The 27072-nt window shown below is 36.9% G+C and overlaps 1 pseudogene; it reads right to left on the bottom strand.

Annotated features, from left to right (window-relative positions):
- Nucleotides 1-485: 485 nt before the first annotated feature.
- Nucleotides 486-27072, bottom strand: LOC109697357 (small ribosomal subunit protein eS4-like; annotated as a pseudogene).

The raw sequence follows: 27072 nt of genomic DNA, 5'->3' as shown, positions 1-27072 counted from the left end.
GCTTTTTAATTGAGGCAGTTACATTCAATGTAATAATTGATACATTGATATATTAGGCTTAAGTTTTTCATCTTAACATCATTTTCCTATCTGCCCCACTCTTTTTCTTATTTTGTGATTTTTCTTGGATTTCATTTTATTTCCTTTATTGGCTTAATAGCTATTTTACCATTGTGCTCTTTCAGTGATTATTTTAGGACTTACAGTGTACATCTTTAACTTATCACAGTTTATCTTCAAATGATATTATAGTACTTCACATAGTACTTAAGAATCTATAATAGCATACTTTCATTTCTCACCTCTTTAGTTTGTATACTTTTGTCATATTTATGCATACATATGATAATGATTTCCCAATATATTAAACTTTCCATTACATTATTTTTGTTAAAGAGTCAATTATGTTTTTAATCATGCCATATTATTTTTAATTAAGTAAAATTCCTTAATTTATACTCTCCAGTATATCACCTTGAGACCATTTAACCCACTGTTCTGTTTAGCCACCAGCCTCTCTCTTCAACAATGGCAAGGTAGATTCCTTTTCTTCAAGGAAGAAAAATCAAAGGTTTGTTGCATTTGCCAATAACAAAAATGTTAGAAAACCAGGTAGAAAAAAATCAGTTATTTTACCAGTCTCCAAGTCAATCTCAGTGATGTAATTCACATTGATGAAGAGATCAGGGTAGTAAAGATGTGAGGATCCTGAGTCACCAAATGAGGGATTCCTTTTGTGTTCCCAAAGATCCTTCTCACTTTGCACAACTTGTATTGGCCACCTTGAGTGTAACACAAAGTGACCCTTGGTGTCACAGAAAAGACAGAAATTCTCTGCAGTCTTGTCAATGCTGATGACTTCCATAAAACCAGTAAGGTAAGTTATATCAGTTCTGACCTTGCCATCAATTTTAGTGAAGCAATGCATGCAAATCTTCTTTACTTCATCTCCTGTCAGGGCATACTTAAGTCTGCTCCTTGGGAACATGATGACAGGCATATGTTCTCTAGATTGTGGGAACAAGTGAATGGACAAGAAGCAAGCACACAAGTCAATTTGTCCAGCATCCAATGCTTTGTTGTTACTATTTACTTCAGACACTTCCTCAGACCATGGACAACAGACCATGGGCTAGGAACAGAAAGCTGTTTTAAAGAGACTTAAACAATAAAAATTCTTCTACATTTACCTATACAGTTGCTATGTGTTGTCTTCCTTCTTCCTGGCTATGGATTCAGATTTCAGGCTGTTATTCTTCTCCTTCTACCTGAAAGGCTTCCTTTTATATTTCTTATAATGTAGGTCAACTGGTGATGGATTCTTTTAGGCTCTCTAGGACTGAAAATATCCTTATTTTGTCTTCATTTTGGAAAAGCAATTTCACCAGGTATAGGATCCTCAGGTGACATCACTTTTCCTTTAGTATGTTGAAGATGCTGCTCCACTCTCGCTTAAACACAGTCATGATGGAGAATGTTCCACCACTCTATCTCTATTTCTCTATAGCAATGTCTCATTTTACTCTGGCTGCCTCTAAGTTTTCCTTTTAATTGCTGGTTTTGAGAGATTTGATTATCATGTGCCTTGCTGTAGTTTTATTTGTATGTCTTGTGCTTGTAGTTAGTTTCTTGGATGTGTGATTACTGTATGAGGAAGACATCATCTGGAGTTTAACATGAAGCGATAGTTTACATAACTCCAAATGTATCAAAAATAATGCAATTTGTGAGTGATTTACCACAGCCAATCTGCAAATTTTCCTTTTAGCTTTCCTTAGCCAAAGACTAGAAGCAGAAGTGGTACCAGGCAAATGGACCTCATGGGCAGTGCCTGGAAACTTTGGTTTAGGTCATTCAAGTATGGATTTCTATTAGTGGGAAATATTTCAGGTAAATTCTTTCTGTGTGTTTCCTGAAGAAGAAAAAAAAAAGACATTAAAGCAAAAGATAAGAGACTGGCATAGGGAAAGAGGGTTCTGGCAATCCATCACACCAAATGGAATTTACCCTAAGATATATCAAAATGCAAACCCAGACTGGCTAAATGATATGGTATAGCCTTTTCTAATAATTTTATAGTGCATTAAAAGAATCTTAAAGCAAAAAGAAGGAGAAAGAAGAGAAAAGGTGGAGTGGGAGAATGAAGCAGAGAAGGGGGAGGGTAAAAAGACAAAGAAAAGCTCAAATGTTCAGGCTTCTAACTGTATTCTAAATTCTTGGCTTTGCACATACAGCTTCAGAATACCTCTACTATTATCATTGTTGCTCTCTTTTTACAAGTCTACACTCAGTCCTTTAAAATAGCTGAAAATGATTCTTCAGATGCTCCAGGGTAGCTGCCCTAAGGAAAGGTTTTTTAAATGTCTTTATCATGGTATGTCATCATACAGATTGACATGGAAATAACAGAGGTAGATAATAAAAGAAAGAAGAAATAATTATGTTTCTAAATTGTGGAATTTTTCTATGTCCTTTCTGAGCAAGAGGAAAGAGTTATAAATAAAGAGAATTCTAAAAAAAATTCATGAAGAACCCATTCCCACCTGCTGACAGAGACAACAGCTAAACTTGGACAAAGCAATATGGTTTTGGCAAAGTACTAATCCTGGAACAGGCAGAATTGATGCAGATGGCAGACAGTGGTTTCTTGTGCCACTGTTAATGCAGATAGGATACTGCTTCCTACTATAAACTCAGCATTGCTTAATAAAACATTCTTTATGATATATAAAATCCAAAGCTAAGTGTGAAAGAAAGAAAGGGAAATCCCTAAGTTCCAGAAACTAACAGACAGAGCAGTACAGGGAAGCTACTGCCATGGTGGGTCAAGGAAGCATGGGACCAGATAAAGTTTCTTCTGGGGGCTAGAAGGTGGGGTTCTTCAATCACACAGGAACCCAGGGTTACAAAGAACATAGCTACAGAGGGATATAGCCATCATAGACACATAGGCTCACGAGACATCTCTGTCACAGGGCTATAGAATCCCTGATGCCTACTATTCCATTTTATAATTATACCAAAATTTATTTATCCATTCTCCAATTGATACTTAATTTTTTATCTTTATTAATACAGGCATTTCTCCTATAAACAGTCTTATGCTAGTATCCTAGTGCACAAATGAGCACTTCTTTAGGCTATATATATATCTAGAAGTGGAATTGGTGAATCATAAGGTACTCTAAATTATTTACAAATGTTTTCATCTTTACTAATGAGTATAACATGATATTTAGTTTCCTTTTTAATTTGCAATCATTTGATTACTAATGAGGTAAATCATTTCATACATTTTTGGGCCATTTGAGGTCCCTCTTCTATGATATACCAGTTTTCCTGTTGTGCATTTTTCCATTAAGATTTTGAGAGGAGTTACTTATATATTCTAGATACTCTTTGTCGAATTCAAGTATTGCAAATATCGTCTCTCATTTTCTTAATGTTTTCATTTTTAGCAGTTTTCTGAGCAAAAATTTCTAATTTTACTATAGTCAAATGTAACAAGTTTTCTTTTGTGATTTGAGACTTTTTATATCATTTTAAGAAATCTTTTCCTACCCTAAGATCATAATATATTTTCCTTTTCCTTTTTTATCTCTTAAAGTTTCATGGTTTGGACATTCACTTAATTTTTGGTTGGACTTTAGGAAGGAATCCAAATATGATTTGCCTTTCACATCCATGGGTCCTTTGTCAATGGATTTAACATTGCAGATCAAAAATATTCTGGAGAAAATTATGGCTGTACCGAACATTTACAGACTTTTTCCTGTCACTAATCCCTAAACAGTACAATGTAACTACTAATACTTACATTGTATTACGGATTAAAAATAATCTAGAGGTGATTCAAAGTATCTGAGAGAATACATGTAGGTTAAATGAAACCACCATTTTGTCTAAGGAACTCGAGCATTCACATATTTTGGTATATTTGGGGGGGGGGGTTCCTGAAACCAATCCCTCCTGTTACCAAGGGATGATAGTATATGTTTTTCATATGCAATGGTCCCAGTACCATCTACTGAAAAACATATAAGCAATTTCAATTTTGTCTGAAATTAAGCTTCATATATATGAAATATATTTCTGTTAAACCACTGATCTATTTTTCTGTCCATATACTAACACCTCACAACTTATTTCTTATAATTTAAAATAAAGCTTAATATCTGCTATACCAATACTTTCCACCATATTTTTTCCTTCAGAAAGTTTTAGCTTTCACTAACACCTTGCTGTTCTGCACACATTTTAGAACTAATTTAATTCCTCAAGCCAAACAAAATACACTCTCCTCCCCCAAACCTTCATACATAATTGCACAAATCATGGGGTGTGATTACTTTTTAAGTTTAGTTTCAAAAAAAGATAAGGAAAGAAAACACTAATGGAAAAGTGATATGATAATTTTAATAACACATTATACTAAAGTAAAATGCATCTTTAAAAATAAAATAGGAATTTTCTTAATACTGAAAGAAAAATTCACCAGAAAGATTTAATAGTCCCAATCCAATATAAATACAACCATGAAAGTCTTAAAATGTATATGAAAAATAAGTGAATTGAGAGGATAAATTGATCAAACAATCACCATGGGATATTTTAACACAACCTCTCTCAGAAACTGATAGATCAAGCAAATTAAAAATGGCAATAAAAAAATTGAAAAACAAAATAAACAGTATCGACCCAGCAGATAAATCTTACAGATAAACACATTCTTTTCAAGCACAAATGGATAATTTGCAAAAACTTACAATGCTTCAACCATGCAATCAATACCTCACACTGAATTCACTTACTATAAAGCAATAAAATTAGAAATCAAAGGTCCATACAAGCAGCTCTCACAGCTTGCTAAGCTCATGAAGAGACCCTGCAGATGACTGCTCCCCTAAGAGTGAAGCAAAAAGAATTAACACTGTAGGTCATTAAATCAAACAGCTCCACTACTCACTGTGTCCAACCTAGGCAAGTACTCAGCCTTTCTGTCACATTTAGAAAGAAACGTGCCTCTCTCCACTTTCCCACAGGGTGTGTGAGGATTAAATGAGATAACACATAGCACTTGGCATAAAGCAAGCCCATGTAGAATTATCTAATATTTGATTTTTTTAGGTTTCATTTTTTATTATGTTATATAATTTTGTTTAGTTATTATCATCATTATTACATTAACATTTGATACACAACCTTGCAAAGTGAATTTCTCTCAGGTATAGTAGCCTGGCACAAGGTATCCTTTTGTAAATATGAATCAGTGATTCAGGTTCAAAGATAGAGTCATGGTAGAAGTGACTAAGCAAACAAATGTCCCTCTCGTTCTCACATTTTGTTTCTCTGGGTGCTCATGGCCCCCAAGGAGACTCCTTTTTCAATTTCCCTGTTTTAAACATCCAAAGACATTGTTAAAAATTGACCACCTCTTACCAAACAGATGGACTAATGTATTTTTTCTCTATTGCCCTTATAATGTTTTCCTTAACATCCCTTGAAGTCTTTTGTGGATGAGTATGGAGTGGTGGGTATCTGGAAATGCTGATGAACTAGTAACTAAGTGGCTTTTGTCAGAAATCTAGCTGTGTTTCATTTAGTCACTTTGTGAACCTCACAAGAAGTCCAACAAGGCAAGTCCCCTTTTGCCAAGGAAATGTTTGGCACTGCTGGAGAGCAAAGGGATGTGAAATGACATTTTCATCACTGGTTGAGGGCTCAAGCTCCTCCTTTCCCTGTGGTTCTTACAGCAATCCCCATGTTCCCTTCACATCATGTCATAAAAATGGAAATGGAGAGAGGAAAAGAAGTGCTTTATGGACCACAGTTCAAGAAGATGTGGGAAGCACTGTATGAAATCAGGTTAGTAGGAGTCATGGAGAGGAGAGAAGGCCTGGGAACATGAAAGTTGGGCACAGATGGTAGAACATTCTGCAGAACTTTTCCAACAGTGCCAACATGACATGGGTGAAACCCCAAAGAAGATGACACATGGGAAAACAGTTAAAACAAAATGTACATATTCATGTAAATAAAGTTTTCCTGGTACAAATCATATGTTCAAGGATTTGGTGATTTGAGGGAAGGCTTATGATAAAATGGCAAATTTTAAAAGTTGTTATAAATGGTCACTGGAGTGTGGTTATTTTCTTTTCCATTACTAATACCATGTGTAACTCCTAGTGTTATAGGCTGAAGTCATACTACGGGAGTCATGAACACCAAAGTTAAACACTGGAATCACCTGTGGTTCAGACTCTCCTCTATGATCATGAACTCACTGGTAAGAGACATTGTGTCTGATTTTTCTTTTTAGCCCAAGAGTCTAGAATGGGTCCTGGAGCTGGCATTGCTCTTTGGAGTTGCTGACAAGGGATCCCGGCCTTTGCACTCCCATGTCCACCAGTCATTGAGTCTGGAAATTTCTAGGGAGTGACTCAGCTATGGTCTCATCAGGCAACAACTCCAGCATCTGTGGAATAAGTACCTGCATCCTGGACAGAGATCTGGTAGGACACCACAACATCCACTTCCAGTGATCAAACAGGGGACTCAATGGTAGATAAGACCTGGCCCCCATCCTCAAGAAGTAGGGAAATCAACAACTTCTCTTCATAAGGGAGAAACCAGCCCAACCAAAACAAAGTTTCTGCTAACGTTGGCCAAGCTCTACACTTTACATTTATTACTTCATTATGACAAACACCTAATTATGCCCCAGTTCAGTAGAAGACTCAATTGAGGCCCCATAGAGGCCAAGTAATCATCTAAGTCATAGCATTAGTGAGCTGAGACCCAATAATCAACACTTCAGGCAGCTGGGTCCCATAGTACACTTCCAACTACTACAATCTGCTATCTCTCTGAGCTTGTATTTCCACTGACATTTTTGTATTATATTTTATATTGCATATGTAATCTTTTAAAAGCTACTATTTTTACATGCTATGTTCAAAATGTGAAAATTGGCAGTGTGGCACACATTGATTCTGTAAATCACTCAATGCCTGTATTAGAAATTACCAAAGTAACATTTGCAAAGTTATGTGATATTCTGTCACCACATTAGGAACGGCTATCATTACAGCTCAAAATCATTGATGGAGTGAAAACACCAACCTATAATTAGTCTGACTCAAAGAAGTTATAAATAAGAAAAATATATATACGCACTCCACACGAAGGAGAACTTGAAGGCCTAGGACTAGAGCCCCATTTCTTCTTCCATAGGAAATGTTTTTTTACTGACTTACCCCAGTAAGAGATGTCAAGCTTGAGTCATGCAGACACTCTGATCCTATTAGGTCTGAAAAGATTCAATAACGGAAGAAAAACCACTAAGGCAGATTAACTATATTAAGAGATAGAGTATAGGCAATAAACTTTAATGATAGCATCCATTGAAACTATTCCACGTTTCTGGTACTGGAGCCTGACTGCTGTCTATGGACAAGCTCATCAGGAAGATAAAATGGGTGTGAAAAGGTGGGAGCAGGGAAAAACCAAAACCTATAAGGATGAACAAAAAGGACCTACTGTCTCTAAGCCTTCAAGGGAAACTGGCATGCTCACCACAGTGCTAACCATCAAGCGAAGTGCATGTCTTGTCCAAGAGTTCAAGAAGGTAAAGACAGAAATGCAGCAGAAGCTGGAGGTGAGAGGACAGATCAACTTCAGCATGGCACTACATGTGGGGGGCTGAAGCACCTCACCAAGCCCTGCCCTGCCCTTCTGGGCATCAAGAATATGGTTGCTGTTTCACTTTCTGCCTCTGTAGCTCCTGAAAAAAATGCCTCTGTGGTCAGACTTAGCATTACGCACAGAAAAGAACCTGCAAAATGTAGTTTAAGGTAAGTTAATACAATTCAAGTCCACCACAGCTATTCTTGAGGGCAGATTTCACACAAAAGGAAAGTGTTCAGATCACCTTAGAGCTGTTCAAAGCAGGCAGTGACTTCAAATAGGCAAAGGACTTACATTCGTGTTCCAAGAAATAATGATTAGCTACTAAAAACCTGACACTGTATTCATTCTGTTACCCTAGTTAACTCTTAAGGTTATTACTATGATTTTAACATTTATTTTGTAGATGTAATAAAGCTTGGAGAAGTTAACTGGCTTGCTCAAAGCCACAGAGGAGGTTGCAAATCTGGGAACTAGGTCTCTCTGATTTCATAACTCCTGTCTGCCACCTATTCACTTGACCTTTAGTGATAAAATGATAAATAAAAATAACAATTATGTGTGCACTGGGGTGCAATCATTATTTTGACCATGAAACCTAAGTGTTCCTGTAACACTGGTTACAGAAAATCCCCTCAATCATCACCTCATATGAAAATTCACTCGTCTTTGTAACATCGGTACAGCCCTATTTTGTCCGAATAGAGCTTCTGAGTAACAGATCCATAAGGGAGTTAGGTCTGGAAGGGAACCAAGAGCTTCTCTGCCCCACAAAAAAAAGAAAGGAATGATAAAGATAGGATAAAAGTCTAGGAAGAAATTGAGAGAAGAGACACACAGGTTTGTGAGATAAATGTTCAACAGCAGAACTAAGGCAGACAATGAAAAGTGTGTGAGCAGAAGGAAGTACATTGTTAAAAGGAAAAGGATAAATTGTTTAGAATCACCAGCAGATCAAGAACATGTAAGGAATCTCAGTGAGGGGCAGGGTGGGTGACACAAGTTCACATCGCTCAGTAGGACCTTTGTCCATCTGCACGGTCACTACCAAGAGGGCCTTAACATCCCCTTCCCTGTCCACCCGCCCCCAGTCCACTCCCCCAAGCCCCACCCCCACACACAAGGTTTAGTTTGACTAAACTTTAGGCTTCTTCTTGATCTATCCAGGTCTCCTTTCCCTCTTCTGACAGCATTTACTTTAGAAAACTTGTAATTATCAACCTTTGTTCCTTTGAGATGTAAATCTTTTTTAAAAGCTTCTTGCCAATTTTACAACCCTACAACTTGTCTTTCTCAAGGGCCATCCCTTTGAAATGTAATATCAAGGGAGATAATTGCATGGAACCTTGTTCATGACTTCGCCTCATGAAGATACAAAAAGTTTACTTTTCCTTTGGGTAAAGCCAATTAGCAAACACAGGAACCTACTAGCCCCTATATCACAGCTCTTAAAAGTTTTCTAGTCCTTTGTTTCAGTAGAGTAGAGGTCAAATTAGTCTCTGAGCTCTCTCTCCCATTGCCCAAGCTTTAAATAAAGTCTTCTTACCTTAACATTTGACTGTCATAAGGCCAACATGGAAGGCGAAGCAGTTTAACTTTGGTCTACTTATGGGGAAAACATTTATTACGCAAACAGAGAAAATAACATCAGCCAGAAAACATTCAATCATTTAGAAGGCCAAACAGAGAGAAAAATAGCAGAGAGATTTTGAGCATAGGCTTTGGGGTTCACCAGGCCCAAATTCGAGCTCTGATCTACCTCTTATTTATATGACCCTAAAAATTATTTAACTGTATTTTTCCCTATGGCATGACAAAATGGTAATGGTAGTAATAGTGCTAATTATGTTAAGAATTTATTAAATGTGCCTGAAACTTACACGAGTAGGGTCTAAGTGGGAATAGAAAATAATTATTGTAATTATTTATGCAGAGGACTTTTTTCTCCTTTTTATTTTAAACTATTTCAAACCTAAAGAAAAGTTGAAGATAGTACAACAAATAACTGTATTGCTTTATGTACCTCCACCACTGTTTATATTTTGCCACCTCTAGTTTAAAAATAACCTGCACACACCATGTCTAAAAACTTCATTCATAACACTTCGGTATCCATCTCTAGTGTTATGTGCCAATTTGAAGTATTGCATACCAGTGTCAAGGGTCCTTGCCTTCATAGACCAGAAAACTGGCTCGTGAGGCAGTGAGTGACTTGTGAGCCAAAACCAGTACATAAAGTAGGATTTATTAGAGAGAAAGGAAAGGCTACAGCTAGAGCAGTGCAGTGGAGCCCAGAAACCAGTAGCTTGCTGCTCAGGTGAAGGTTAGGGCTTTTATGGATGTTTTAACTCTGGGTTAGGTGGGTTGTTTTCATTGGCCATGGACTCATGGGCTTTCTTAGATGAACTGGTTTGTTTGCTCCTTATTGGGGAGGTGTGGGGGAGGAGAAACAGTGTTGAGAACATTTTGCTCATCAGCCCTGTGGCAGATCTATCAGACCCTGTATCTCCTCTTCAGGATGCAGGAATGCAGGTTTACAACTCCTTCTCAGGATGCAGGAATCAAGTTTATAACTCTTTCTCAGGATGCAAGAATGCAGATATATAACTCCTCAGGATACAGGAATCATTGAGCTCTCCATGGGGGGATGGGATACTCACTCATCTGCCCTTTAGTTTTCCAGATCCAACAAGAGAATAAGGACATTCTCTGACATAATTTAAAAGCACTATCACATTTTAAAAAAGAATCAGTTAATATCACCTGTTATGTAGTCTATATTCAAATTTTTTCAACTGTTCCCACAATGCATTATATTACTTTTTCTTTTCTTTATCCAGGATCCATTCAAGGTTTGTCAACTTCTCTTGATTGTTGTTCCTCTTATGTTTCTTTAAATAAAAGCAAATCCGCACACTTTTGTATATCAAGTTTTTTTATGACACTGATTTATGTACAGAATCCAGGCCAGTTATTCTGTAGAATAAATCAGATTCTAGATATACCTGTTACTGTCTTCACTATTAGTTAAGTTTCCCAATAACTTTAGAATAAGGTTTTTTTTTTCAAGTGCACATGGAATATTTGCTAAGTTAGACATGGAACCATAAAGAAACTATCAAAAATGTCAAAGGATTGAAATCTTATAGAGGATGTCCTCTGACCAGATAGGTATTAAATTGGAAATTAATACCAATAAGATATCTAGAAAATCCCCAAATATTTACAAATTAAGTATTAATTTGTAAGTCATAATAATTCATGTCATAGAAGAAATTATAAGAAAAATAGAAAATAAACGTAATGATATTGAAAACACAATTAATCTCAAAATCTGTGGCATGCATCCAACCACTGATTAAAGAGAAATTTATAACTTTATCAACGTTTATAGTAGAAATGAAGAAAAGTCCCACATCAATGTCCTAAGCTACAGGATAAATCCAAAGAAAACAGAAAGAAGGAAATAATAAATATGTGTAGAGATTAGAATGAGTAGAAATTTGTTATAGTGTAGAACATTAGAGCTGTCCATTAGAAAAGGACATTTTTCCCACAACTGAAACCAAACAAAAGTGATAGTCAATAGTCAAAAACTTAGTAAAATTGATAAGCATTCTCTGAGTCTGATCAAGAAGAAATAAAATACAATTACCAATATTGTGGGTAAAAAAACCCCTCTACTTATGTTAAATAGTAAGAGAATATTATAAAGAACATTATAACAATAAATTTGACCACTTAGATGAAACAATTTCTCAAAAACCACAATTTATCCAAACTAACCCAGGATTAAATTTTAAATATTTTAGCAGATATTCTACTTAGGTAAGGTTTTATTACTCATTATGAAAGGTTATATCACTTACATTACTTCAGGAGGCACATAATTAGATTATCTCACTCAAAGATGCCGGGTTTGATTACTTGGTTAAAGTCCACTGTAAAAGTACATTTCTCCTTTATCCCAAACATTCTCTGGGGTGATACTTGAAGATCACATGAATACCCTGTTCCCTAACCATCTTTCACTCAATGGCTTCAGCACTCACTGATCATTTTTGTTTGAATCAATTATTATTATTGCAGCTAGAATGCTAATTTCCTGATCGTTTTATTCTAACTGCATTCTCTCTCTCTCTCTCTCTCTCTCTCCTCTCTCTCTCTCTCTCATATGAACTCATGAATTCAGTTTTTACTCAGTATGTTACAATCAATCTTTTTGATGTGTAACTTGGCCCAAGCCAGCTTTTGTATTTTTCTTTTTAATGAACCCATTAGTCTTTGTGAACTTGCTTTTGAACATCAGATTTTTCAGGCTCTGGGGCTGGCAATAGCCATTTCTCTAAGGAGTTCTTTAGTAGTGACTGGTATTTAGAAATCCAGATCAAGCTGCCAACTGCTCTCAGTGCTGTTGCATTGTTTGCAAGTCAGCAGCCAGAGCTAGGAAGTGTGCATCTGTATCTGAGTCATTCGCCCATTGAACTATCTTATATTTGATGTACCACACTGACAATTATGATACAATCCTATATAGTTTGTACTCATCTAAGAAACTAAAAACCCTGAATCCCCAAAACATCAATATATTCACTTACACATTCATTTTATCCTACTGAACACACAAAATAGTTTCAGAATTATGCTATCGACACTACTACCAAGAACAAATCTGCTAAGAAAATGGTAGATTTGATGTTTTTTTTTCCAGTGCTGAGGGTTCTCAGGACCTTGGAACTGGTAGGCTAGGCAAATGGTTTGCCACTAAGCTACACTCCCAATCCTGCACCCCACAGTCCTTTCTGACTTCATTGTATTCTATTTATGTGCATAAGGCCTTGTGTTCAAAAGTTACTTGATTATTTTTCTCTGTTATTATTTTAAATTTAATATGAAATTGGGCTAATTTTTGTTTTTATTCAAATTTAGTGCCTGCCTTTTCATCTTATTTTGCTTTTTGAACATTTAAAATATTTACATGGTTCAAATTAAAACTATATAAAGACAGTGTACTAAGGTAAGTCTCAGATATATCCTTTTACCCTCTATGCCATCTTTATATACCCTATAAATAAATATTTCCTTTAATTTCTGGTTTATATTTGTTTCATTTTGTAAGAATAAGCAATTTCCTCTTCTTTCTTACATGATAGGTAGCCCATTATATGAAATCCATAAAGATATGATTTACTCCATTCAGCAATATATCCTGGATTCATAAAGAACTTCCTTATTCTTGTTCTTTGGCTATAGTGTACAAAATAGTGGGGAATGTTATATTTAATTCAACCATTCACTTTCAGTGATCATTTAGGTTGACTGCAACATTTTGATGTTACAAACTATTCCTTAATAACTTTGCACACATGCTGTTTCATATATGTGGAGGTGTGTCTTCTGGACAAATTTTTGTAAGTGAAACTTCCAGGTGAAAAAAGTAAATGCATTCACAGCCAGGAGCCAGTGGTTCACACCTGTAATCCTAGCTACTTGAGAGGCTGAGATCAGGAAAATCATGGTTTGAGTCCATCCCAGGGAAAATAGCTCAGGAGACCCCCATCTCCAAAATAATTAGGACAAAATGGACTGGAGGTGTGGTTCAAGCAGTAGAATACCTGCTCTGCAAGTATGAAGCCCTGAGTTCAAATCCAGTCCCACTCAAAAAAATGAACATATAGTTTTGCTAGATATTGTCAAGTTCCCACCACAGGGATCAAACCCTTTTGCATTCCTACCAGAATTGTATAAAAATATTTTACTTTGCACAGCTTCACCAAGTATGCTATCTAGATTTTTATGAACTGTTTATCCATTTCATATCACATTTTGCAGTCTTTTCCTGAATTTGAAGAATTAGTTTTTTGTTGAAGAAATTAGCTCTTTGACATGATATAAAGTCTCCTGGTTTGTCATTTGTCCTTTGATTTTTGTATGAGGTGTTTTGCCATATTAAATATTTTTAATATTTTATGTAATTGATGTTATCACTCTCTTCTTTACAGATTTGAGGTTATAGTTTGAATGTATCCCCATGCCTAAATCAGGAGAAATTACCCAGGTTTCTTTCACTAATAGTGGAAATATGGGCTATTTTTACATTTAGATCTCCAGTCCATGGGGAGTTTGTTCTGCTGACTGATATGAGATGTGAAACTATTATTTTTTCCAAACAAATACCAGTTGTCCCAAATCATTTATCTTTAAAAGTCCTTATTTTCTAAACAGAGGGAATTTGAGGCATGGAGTTACATGAGTGATGGATGAACTACAAAGCCAAGCAGGGATCATTGTGACTGCTCAAAAACTGGCAACCACAGGAAGCCACCATTACTTCTAGGCTAAAGTACCACAGGGAGAAGAAAATGTTCCTAGTGCCCAGGGTTTAGGGTGGCCAACCAAATGCCAAAATTGCAGTGGTCTTCCTAGCTGGGATACGTGGAGAAACCCCTTTGAACACTGACTTTGGAATTAAAAATGAAAGACAGGACTGTAAAATAGGTACAATGTCAGGGGATACCTGTGGGAGGGGAGAGGGTAAATGGAGGAAATGAAGGTAAGGAAATATGGTTAATGGGCTTCATATGCATATATGAAATAAAACAATGGAACCTCTTTCAATTGCTTTAAATGGAACGGGGAGGGAGTTGGGGGGCGATGGTGGGGGCAATCTAACCAATGTACAACATAAGGTTATTGGGAACTCATACAATGAACCCCCCCATATGATGAATATATGCTAATAAAAATGGAAAAAAAAATGTGGTGGTCTCTCTGAAACCAGAGAGGAGCTACAGTTGCACCTCCATGTGGAGAGAGATGCAGAAATGCTTCCTTTTCTCCTGCCCACGGATCATCCACCAGTGAATCTCCTCAGCCAAACCCAGTGGAAACCAACTGATGGGAGAGCCAGGGAAACTCAGCCCTCTTGCAAAATAGAACCAAACTGGGGTGGGGGATGGAAGATGGGGTTTTCTAAGGACAAAGGATCAGTATAGCACTCAACAACAACAACCCAAAAAATGTAGAAAGTATTAACTTTTCATTGCAACATATTCCAGAGCATAGCATGGAACTTTTTAAAAACTCTAGAAACCAAATCCCCATAAGTAAATTTAAATGGTATACATTGGTTTAAAGATAGAGTGTAATACAGTCTTCTTATTAGTTCAAATCATCTGTCCTAGAAATAATTTGAGTCTGTAATATTTGTACTATGTGTGTGTTCAGGGAAAATCAAGAGCGTCAGAATAAAGCTAAGAAGATTTTGTTTTAAATAGAGTTATTCTTGCAGAAACTAGAAGCATCCAGAAAGACTTAAGAGTAAGATCATTCTGAAAACAATTGAATAAAACCATTTAATTTTATTGTAAAAAATAAATAAAATTTAATTTAAAAAAAACAAATAAAAGTAATGCACCATATACAATGAATGCAGGAGTTTAGAATCTTGGAGGAAGCAAAAGTTTCTCTTCTATCCTTTATAAATTCTCTAAGTGCTGTTTTTTAATGTGACATTTTAAGAAAGATGAATTCTTTTTTTTTTTTTTTCATTTTTCTTTTATTATTCATATGTGCATACAAGGCTTGGTTCATTTCTCCCCCCTGCCCCCACCCCCTCCCTTACCACCCACTCCACCCCCTCCCGCTCCCCCCCTCAATACCCAGCAGAAACTATTTTGCCCTTATCTCTAATTTTGTTGTAGAGAGAGTATAAGCAATAATAGGAAGGAACAAGGGGTTTTGCTGGTTGAGATAAGGATAGCTATACAGGGCATTGACTCACATTGATTTCCTGTGCGTGGGTGTTACCTTCTAGGTTAATTCTTTTTAATCTAACCTTTTCTCTAGTTCCTGGTCCCCTTTTCCTATTGGCCTCAGTTGCTTTAAGGTATCTGCTTTAGTTTCTCTGCATTAAGGGCAACAAATGCTAGCTAGTTTTTTAGGTGTCTTACCTATCCTCACCCCTCCCTTGTGTGCTCTAGCTTTTATCATGTGCTCATTGTCCAATCCCCTTGTTGTGTTTGCCCTTGATCTAATGTCCACATATGAGGGAGAACATACGATTTTTGGTCTTTTGAGCCAGGCTAACCTCACTCAGAATGATGTTCTCCAATTCCATCCATTTACCAGCGAATGATAACATTTCGTTCTTCTTCATGGCTGCATAAAATTCCATTGTGTATAGATACCACATTTTAAGAAAGATGAATTCTTAATAAATCTAACATTCTATTCTATGACATAGGAAATCTATCTCATTAATTATTCTTTTAATCTAGCAAAATCCAAAGACAATCCCACTTTTGAAAAAATTTTATTTGATATAAAAGACATAAAACAGTTTGATTTTTTTGAAAGAATGATTTACTCCCATAACTGGTCCAAGGAGACAAGATCACTTCCTTACAAGACAACCAGTATCATATCTGCTCAATGCCCTAGAAACATAGGGCTCCAAATCAAACACCTTGATAATTTGTAATTCAGTTATTCGGGAAAGAATTATCTAGTTGGAGATTCTCGAGCCCCTTCAGTGTTCCACTCATTTGTTCTTTTTCTCTTATTTCATCCCTTCTTTCACTGTCCTCCACTGTACTGGAGAAGGGAAGGAGAGTCAAAAAGGGAAATACATCAGCTCATGCAAAAGCATCCTGGTGCACAGGAGGGTGAAATAAATAACAATCTTCTGGGGGCAGCATTATTCTTCATTGCTCTGCATATACCACTTTTGATAAAATTATTTTAGCCAGCTACCCTTGGATAATTCGTTCAATAACTAACACCTACTGATCCAAAGCCTGAAGAATGTGAGTGACAAACAACAAACCTGCTTAGAATAATGTGACTGATTGTAATTCTATTTGAAGTAAATATAACAAATGGCAATGAGCTACCTAGTTAACCATGCAGACTGATTGTAATTGTTAAGGTTGTTCATTTCATAACACAGTGTCCCTTCTCAGAAAATTTCTGCTGGTCTTAGGATGACAAATTGTTGTCCTTCACCTGGACACATGGCTTCCACATTACTCAGCTTGTTTTTATCTATCTCTGGCTTCTAGAAAACATGGAGCCTATCTACAGCCAGTGGATAGGAATCAGGGAGATACATGGATGTTAGCTAAAACCAAGCAGTACCATGTCCTTATCCTTATTATTGCCCTGCTCTTTTTCACCTATTTCTAATTTGTCTCATATATTCCTGTAAATCATCTGTTGCAGATTAAGTAATCTGGAAACAGATGCAGAGATGGAGTATGAAACACAAGGTATTTATTTGTAATCAACACTGATAAAGAGAAGGAGGAAATGAGACTGGACAGAGGAAGTATGCAAGCCTGATCCAAACTTTTCCAGTTTAGCAGTTCACACTGAAGTACTGTTGCCATTAAGGATGTCCTGTTTCAAGCCAAAATGCCGGGCATACACATTCTTCACTCCATCACCAGACACAAGGATATGACCTCGGGCAAGGTAAGGGCTGAGCAGACTTCAAGGAACCAAAACATAGAGACTAGCTGATGATGATAGTGCCTTCATCTGGGGAGCAGATCCTTCCTGGAAGGAGAAGCTGGGTGTCACATCTCTGGGTCTACCACAGTCCACTGGTCTTGCTTAAATCCAAATATCGATATGGGGTGGAAGACCAGCTCCCCCAAATGTCTGGTATGCTTCTTTTTCTGAAGGGAAACTTAAGAGAAATTTCTGGGATAAACTATAGTGCTTGAAGCCAAAGAGGGCCTCAGAGTTACAACTGATATTCTTTATCTCCTTCCTTCACTATGCATTTTAGATTCCATTAGCCCTCAGCTGACACTTCTGCTGGCCTGGCTATGTACTTATTAGTATGATCCAGACCTTCAACCCTAAGGTTGTGAGCCACTGGTCTCCCTGCTCTTTGGCTAGAGTCACTGTACCAGTCAATCGGAAGTCACAACTGGGAAAGGGAGTAATAAAACAGGCCCAAGTAGATCAGTTCAGTTCCACATATTATTTCTCCTTACCTCTATTATGCAATAGCAGAACCACCTACTCTTAATGATCAGAGTCAATGACCTTGTCAAGATGGTGAGTCCTCTTCTTGTCTTTGGTCACTAGACATAAGGAGATCAACATGCCCAAGCAACAGTGACTCTTGTTGTGACCCCTTGAGAACGTACATTCTCTTTGGAAACAAAAACCTCTAACCCAGAAGAACTAACAATTATGGGAAAAGGAAAGTGTGCCATTGATAGTAATGGTTACATGGATCCACTATTATTTTCACCTCTAGATTCCTTTCTATGTATTCTTCCTACAGGGGACACAGCACCAAATGATTCATCAAATCATTGATTTGATGAATATACTGAATTCTAAAAGATGGCAACAAATCTATGCAGAGTATTTCCCCTTAGCCTCCAATGCTCTATCATCATAGAATTTTCTGAATGGAGCAGTATGAGATATGACCACTGAATCCCATGGTCATAGGCCCACTCATGAATCTCCTTTGTTATAAAGTGGGTTTCTTAGTTTGATGCAATGTTAGGCAGGATTCCATGCTGGTGAGTCAGATACTCTATAAGCTCTTGGACAAGTATTGACTGAGGCCATGTGAATAGGAAAAGCAAACTCATATCAATAATGCATGTCCACTCCTGTTAGACATGCGAGAAGGAACCACTAATCATTCCAGGATGAAATGAACCTGATGTATTCAACCTGCCATCTAGAGGCTGAAGAGTCTTCTTGAGTATGGTGTTATATTAACATTGGTTTCTGTTGCTCGTATACTGAATATTCAGCAGTGGCCATGGCTAGAAAAACTTTGGTATGTGAGAATCCAGGTTGTTGAGGTCATGTATATCCTTCATCATTACTAGCATCATTTATGTATGCATTTTTCTACCAGCACTGAAGTGGCTGATGATAGGCTAGCTGATGTCATCCAATGGTTTAGTATCACTTCCATGGTATGTTATCTGATGGGTGTTAACATGTGAAATGAAGGTCTTCACAATTTGTATACATTCTCATGTGCCTATTCTATGCCTCTACCCCAATTTCTTGTCACAAGTCTTTCTCTCTTTCTCCATCCAGACCCTTTACCAGCTACCTAGGCCATTCATCACTATTAATGAGTTTGTGTATATTTAACCTCAGATTTGTTTATTCTCTTTCACTGTAAAGGAGATAGCCAGGCCCACTGCTGTGCATGTGGAGAATTTCATTTGTCTTTCAAGGTCATCCCTTAAATGAAACTGTAGTGTACCTGCCATCTACTTTTGACTTATATTCATATATAAAGTCAATCTATCTGAACAACAAACTCAGCTTTTTTTTTCCACCTTCTTCACTTGGTGTCTTAAGTTTCTCCATATAGCCACAGGTAAGAACTGAGGGAGGGACACTGAGGTCACAGTGGTAGATCCAACAAATATCAGAGTCACCTGCTCAGGCTCAAGCAGCTAGTTTTACTCTCTGATCCTCCCAGCACTCAGTCCTAGATATACCACTTCCATTTTACTGTGATTGTTCCTGGACCCATCTGACCTTCTAATGTAGTGGATCTGACAGGACATAACTCATAGTGGATAATTCTAGACTTATGGTCACTTAGTTTCTCATGGTCAAGTGATTCATCTCTACTAAAATCCAGTAGCATGCCAGAAGCTGTTTTCCAAAGGTATGTCATTCTCCACTGCAAACAACATGGCCATAACCTTAAAGGTCGATACTTACCATACTGTAATTCCTTCACTAGGACTTGACCCAAACTATGCATGACATCATTGCCTACCACTGATCACTGCTTACTACTCCAATCCTTTTTGGTTTATCAGATTGTGTAATCCAATCTCATAAACCAATCTGAGCAGCCTCATCCTGGTTCTGCTGAAGAGTCTTCCTGTTCTGGGCTTTAGGCAATCCTTCCATGCTTCTAGTCAACTTTCTGTGCTTCCTGGAATATGGCAGGAGAAGAAACCCTAGATACAGGCTGCCTCCAGCACCCAAAGAAGTTTACTTCTTTCTTTGTGTTTCTTTCTTTGGATAGGATATTTCAAGACACAATAATTTGTCTTTCACTTTTGAGGGAATATACTACTATGCTCTAGATTTCTGGACTCCTAAAAATTTTAGATATGGCCAATCCATAAAGCCTCCTCTGCAAAATGTTTTATCCTCAACCTCTGGAGTATATGTGTCTTACCATGACCCATGCTGAGCCACCTCTTGTTCATCTAACCCAATCAATATAATCTCATCAATGTAATATTCTTCAGTGTGGTCAGACAATCCAGATCTCTTTGTACTCTATTATGATAAAAGGGTACAAAAGTTAAGATAAGTCTTAAGGTAAACCATAGGTACATACTGTTGTCTATTTCACATGAATATGAATGGTATTTGATTCTCATATAATTGTGGATATAAAATATATCTTCTAGAATAATGACAACATACCTGAGGCCTATAAATGTACAGCAAGCACAATGACTGATCAGAGCTACTATCTAATTGTATCTTCAATAGTCTACATTTATCATCTTAGGACCACTGGCTTCTTCAAGTGTCAGACTAACCATTTAAATACAGATATCTTGGGGACTGTCTCCTCTGGATCCTTAAAGTTCTTAAACTGTGAATGAATGAATGATGAATGAGTGACTTCACTAATCTCTACTGCTTTCCTTCTCCGGGTGGTTGTGTTGTTTTTTGTTGTTTTCTTTTTCTTAACTTTACTATCTTGGCTGGGAAAATAGGATGTTCAGAGCCTTCCTTTTTTTCTGGCTGAGACAGCTTTTACCCACATTACTAGGACTCAATATGGAGGTTGCACCAAGTGCTAAGAATGCCAAACTCACATATTCTGGGATCAGGGAAAGGACCATTAGGTGAGTGGACCTCCACTGAACCTCCTGTACATTCATTCTTTGCCAGAATTCCATTTATTGCCTGGTTCAATTTGCCACCATTCTAACAATAGAGCTATGATAAGGCATTGACTCCTCAGTATTAATTTCAGTGCCTTTTGATGGGTGAATTAAGTCCGTTAACATTAAGCATTAGTACTGATAAGTATGTGATGATTCCTGTTATTTAGTTGTCTTAGTTGTTTGAAGGTTTGATTGTGTGTACCTAAGTTGAGGTTACTCTCTACTTTCTTGCTTTTTCTTTTCCTGTGGTTTGGTACTGCCTGTCTTTTCATGATTAAGTTGGGTTTCACTTTCTGTGTGCAGGGATTCTGCTATTTCTCACATCCTCCTCAAAATTCCCTGATTTCAAGAGCTCTTAAGGGTAACCCTTTAATGCCAGTATTCCTCAGAACTGCCTCCTTGTTCTAGCTTCCCCACTCTTTACATTGTCTCCAAAGAACCCCTCACATTTTTGTTGGTCTGTTTGTTTCTTGTCACTCCAGTATGTGTGTAGTGGAATTTAATTATTGTTTTCACTTGCATAAATAAAGCCTCCAGCAACAGCAGGCTGACAGCAGTGGGCAGGTGAGCCACAGCCTCAGATAGCCATTCATAGAACTGTCTCCAGACTCTTTTTTTTCTTTCTTCTGTTGAGACAACAACCAAACTACACCTGCATGCTGAAAAACCTACTGACACTGTATTGCATTTGAACTTGGGACACGTTGTGGTGTTTTTTTTGTTTTGTGTTGTTTTGTTTGGTTTGTTTTTTTTCCCTTTTGATGAGACAATGACAGAACTACTGAGACACCATCTCCAGGATGGGAAGCTGAGGGACAAAAACTAAAATTATTAAGACTGAAACTTTATTGTATTTGAACTTGGAGACTTTTTTTAAATTTATTTTTTATTTTTTTATTTTTCAATCCTCTCTCTGTCTCTCTAATGGCTGTTTGGCTTACTGTTGATTAGTATACTATCTCTCCCTGTATATATCTTTGAAACTTTTTTGTTTGTTTCTTTGTTTTGTTTTTTTCTGTTTATTTGTTTTTCCCTTCTTTAACTTCTTTGCTTTCCATCTCCTCTCACCCTTCCATTCTAAATATCACCATTGTTATTATTACAAGCTAGAAAATACTTAATTGCACAAAGTACAGGGACAATAACAACACCAAGGGCAATGACGGGAAGACAGAAAAAACAGGAAAACCAGTATCCCCACAACAAAAAATTAGTACAGGAACCAGAGGGAAATGAAGAAAATACTCAGATCCAGACTCCAACAAATAGAAGGAGAGAAATAATAAAAATAAGAGCTGAAATCAATGAAATAGAAACCAAAAAAACCATACAAAGAATTAATGAAACAAAAAGTTGGTTCTTTGAAAAAATAAACAAGATCAATAGACCCCTAGCAAACCTGACTAAAATGAGGAGAGAAAAAACCCAAATTAGTAGAATCATCAGGAATGCAAAAGGGAAGATAACAACAAACACCATAGAAGTCCAGGAAATCATCAGAGACTACTTTGAGAACTTATATTCAAATAAATTTGAAAATCTTAAAGAAATGGACAGATTTCTAGATACATATAATCATCCAAAACTGAACCAAGAGGATATTTATAAACTGAATAAATAGACAACACAAAATGAAATTGAAGCAGCAATCAAGAGTCTCCCCAAAAAGAAAAGTCCAGGACCTGATGGATTCTCTGCTGAATTCTATCAGACATTTAAAGAACTGACACCAACCCTCCTTAAACTGTTCCACAAAGTAGAAAGGAAAGGAAAACTGCCTAACACATTTTATGAAGGCATATTACAATTATCCCAAAACCAGGCAAAGACACCTCCAAAAAGGAGAACTATAGGCCAATCTCCTTAATGAACATTGATGCAAAAGTGCTCAATAAAATGATGGCAAAGCAAATTCAACAACACATCAAAAAGATCATTCACCACGACCAAGTAGGCTTCATCCCAGGAATGCAGGAGTGGTTCAACATACGAAAATCAATAAACATAATAAACCACCTTAACAGAAGCAAAGACAAAACCCACTTGATCATCTCAATAGATGCAGAAAAAGCCTTTGATAAGATCTAACACCATTTCATGATAAAAGCTCCAAGAAAACTAGGAATAGAAGGAAAGTACCTCAACATTATAAAAGCTATATATGAAAAACCTACAGCCAGCATTATACTTAATGAAGAAAAACTGAAACCATTCCCTCTATAAGCAGGAACTAGACAAGGATGCCCACTATCTCCACTTCTATTCAACATAGTACTGGAATTCCTAGCCAGAGCAATTTGGCAAGAAGAAGGAATAAAAGGAATACAAATAGGTAAAGAAACTGTCAAAATATCCCTATTTGCAGATGATATGATCTTATAACTTAAAGACCCAAAAAACTCTACTCAAAAGCTTCTAGACATCATCAATAGCTATAGCAAGGTAGCAGGATATAAAATCAACATAGAAAAATCATTAGCATTTCTATACACTAATAATGAACAAACTGAGAAAGAATATATGAAACAATTCCATTTACAATAGCCTCAAAAAAAATCAAATACCTAGGTATAAACCTAACAATAGATGTGAATGACCTCTACAAGGAAAACTATAAACTTCTGAAGAAAGAGATTGAGGAAGACTATAGAAAGTGGAGAGATCTCCCATGCTCATGGATTGGTAGAATCACCATAGTAAAAATGTCTATACTCCCAAAAGTAATCTACATGTTTAATGCAATTCTCATCAAAATTCCAGTGACACTCATTAAAGAGACTGAAAAATTTACCATTAAATGTATACGGAAACAAATAGGCTATGAATAGCCAAGGCAATAATTAGTCAAAAGAACAATGCTAGATGTATCACAATACCCGACTTCAAACTATATTACAAAGCAATAACAATAAAAACAGCATGGTACTGGCACAAAAACAGACATGAAGACCAGTGGAACAGAATAGAGGACCCAGATATGAAGCCACATACCTATAACCACTAAAAATATATGATGGAGAAAAGACAGCCTCTTCAACAAAAACTTCTGGGAAAACTGGTTAGCAGTCTGCAAAAAACTGAAACTAGATACATGTATATCACCCTATACCAAGATTAATTCAAAATGGATCAAGGATCTTAATATCAGACCACAAACTCTAAAGTTGATACAGGAAAGAGTAGGAAATACTCTGGAATTAGTAGGTATAGGTAAAAACTTACTCAATGGAACCCCAGCAGCACAGCAACTAAGAGATAGCATAGGTAAATGGGACTTCATAAAACTAAAAAGCTTCTGCTCAACAAAAGAAATGGTCTCTAAACTGAAGAGAACACCCACAGAGTGGGAGAAAATATTTACCAGCTAAACATCAGACAAAGGACTGATAACCAGAATATATAGGGAACTTAAAAAACTAAATTCTCCCAAAATCAATGAACCAATAAAGAAATGGGCAAGTGAACTAAACAGAACTTTCTCAAAAGAAGAAATTCAAATAGCCAAAAAGCACATGAAAAAATGCTAACCATCTCTAGTAATAAAGGAAATGCATTAAAACCACACTAAGATTCCACCTCACCCCTGTTAGAATAGCCATCATTAGCAACACCAACAACAACAGGTGTTGGTGAGGATGCAGGGAAAAAGGAACCCTCTTACACTGTTGGTAGGAATGTAAACTAGTACAACTACTCTGGAAAAAAATTTGGAGGCTACTTAAAAGCCTAAACATTGATCTACCATATGATCCAGCAATACCACTCTTGGGGATATACCCAAAAGACTGTGACACAGGTTACTCCAGAGGCACCTGCACACCCATGTTTATTGCGGCACTATTCACAATAGCCAAGTTATGGGAACAGCCAAGATGCTCCACTACTGTCGAATGGATTAAGAAAATGTGGTATTTATACACAATGGAATTTTATGCAGCCATGAAGAAGAACAAAATGTTATCATTCACAGGTAAATGAATGGAATTGGAGAACATCATTCTGAGTGAGGTTAGCCTGGCCCAAAAGACCAAAAATCATATGTTCTCCCTCATATGAGGATATTAGATCAAGGGCAAACACAACAAGGGGATTGGACTTTGATCACATGATAAAGCGCGAGCACACAAGGGAGGTATGAGGATAGGTAAGACACCTAAAAAACTAGATAGCATTTGTTGACCTCAACACAGAGAAACTAAAGCAGATACTTTAAAGCAACTGAGGCCAATAGGAGAAGGGGACCAGGAACTAGAGAAAACATTAGATCAAGAAGAATTAACCTAGAAGGTAACACATATGCACAGGAAATCAATGCGAGTCAACTCCCTGTATAGCTATCCTTATCTCAACTAGCAAAAACCCTTGGTGCTTCCTATTATTGCTTATACTCTCTCTTCAACACAATTAGAGATAAGGGAAGAATAGTTTCTGTTGGGTAGTGAGGGGGTGGGGGGAGTTGGGGGGGTGGGGGGTAAGGGAGGGGATAGGGGAAGTGGGGAGAAATGACCCAAAGATTGTATGCACATATGAATAAAAAAATTACAAGTATATCAAAAGGACTCGGGAAGAAACTAGAATATAGTAGTTACCACTGGTCAAAATGGACAATTATTTTTTCAAAACAGATACTGTCGATAATGAGTTCACAATGATACCTGAAAATACAAACTTATTGAAAAATGAAAAAAAAATAAAATAAATAAAATTTACTCAACTATATGGCCAGAAGACTCTTTGGAGATGGACTAAGGGAATCATTATCATATTGAGGAACCTAGGATTTTTTTCTCTTGGAATTTGGCCCATCTCTTCAATCAGTTTCAAATCTAAAAACTGAATCAGATCCAGAAAATGGAAAGGAATCACGACTTTTTAAAAATAAACTATATTTTAGAGCAGTTTTGGGTTCCCAGCAAAACAGTGGAAAGTACAGAGAGTTTCCATATATCTGCTGCCTCCACATATGCACAGGCTCTCCCATTATGAATATCACACACCAAAATGGAACATTTATTATAACCAAGTACCCTAGATTGACACATCATCACCACCCAAAGTCCACAGTTTACATGAGACTTATTCTTAGTGTTGTACAGATTATATAGTTTTTTTGACAAATGTATAATGACATGTATTTTCCATTTATTATACAGAATACTTTTGCTGCCCTGAGTCCTCTGTATTCTACCTATTAATTCCTGATTCCTCCTAACCTTACTTGTAACTGATCTTTTTCCTGTCTTCATAATTTTGCCTTTTCAAGAATATCAAAAGTTGGAATTGTACAGAATGTAGCTTTTTCAGACTAGCATCTTTCACTTAGTAAATGTGTATTTATAATCTGTAATCAGGGCTTTTTATTGTAGTAACCATTCTTAACACACTAGTCATTCTTTTTTTGGTGGGAAGGGGGACTTGGGTTTAAACTCAGGGCTTCACCCTTGTAAAGCAGACACTCATAAAGCAGGTGCTGTACCATTTGAGCCACACCTCCAATACATTTTGCTGTGGTTATTTTGGAGATGGGATCACACAAACTATTTGTCCAGGCTGGCCTTGACCCATAATCTTCCCAATCTCAGCCTCCCAAGCAGCTAGGATTACAGAATGAGCCACCAGTGCCAGGCTTTAGTCACCCATTTTTTAAGAAAAATAGTTCATGCATAAATTGAACAGTATCCTAGGTGGCAACCTATCTATTTTGTCCTGGAGAGTGCTATGTTCTATCAACTATTTCCATAACTCTAGGTATTATGCTCCCTTGACTGCCCCTCCAATCTTGCTATTCATTACAGTAACTGCAACAGCCTGATTTGGGATGCTGAAGTACAGTCACCTGGTCTCTATATGGTTTCAAAGTTCTGTCATGCATATTGCTATCAGAGACCTAAGTTCTGTAACAGACTATTCCTACTGCCAGTCCTGGCCTACAGAGAACCATAGCTGAAAGGTTATGCACCCCCGGTGCACCTCTGCGTTTCTGATGCCCTTAATAAAATATATATCCTTTAGGACTCAAAATAGTCACTTCATGGGCCCTCTAGCAAACAAAATATACTGAATCCAGCATCTGCATATCTATAAGCTGTTTATTATCTTCCTCTGCCTTCTACCTTGGAAATTCAGTCATTTCAACTTGGAATAATGTAGGGCTAGGGGTGTAGCTCAAGTGGTAGAACACCTTCCTAGCAAGCACAAGACTCTGAGTTTAACCTCTGGTGCCACCAAAAAAAAAAAAAAACAAGTTTATATTATGTGAGCCATTGCTTTCCTCATGTTTCTAGGGACCATCTTAATAGTAAATTCATATCATCCCCTGGGATTCTTGCCAAGCTGTGAAATACTATAATTCAAACATTTCAAAGTTAGTAAACTCCTTACTATCCAATTTTTATTTTAGGCTCCTTCAATCAAGCATTCTCAGAGTTCAATCCCACCCATACTCACCTTGCTCTTTCCAATACAT

Source organism: Castor canadensis, chromosome 16, assembly GCF_047511655.1.
Source record: "Castor canadensis chromosome 16, mCasCan1.hap1v2, whole genome shotgun sequence".
Taxonomy (NCBI): Eukaryota; Metazoa; Chordata; class Mammalia; order Rodentia; family Castoridae; genus Castor; species Castor canadensis.
Note: the sequence above shows the minus strand (reverse complement) of the source record. Positions and strands in the feature narration are given on the sequence as shown.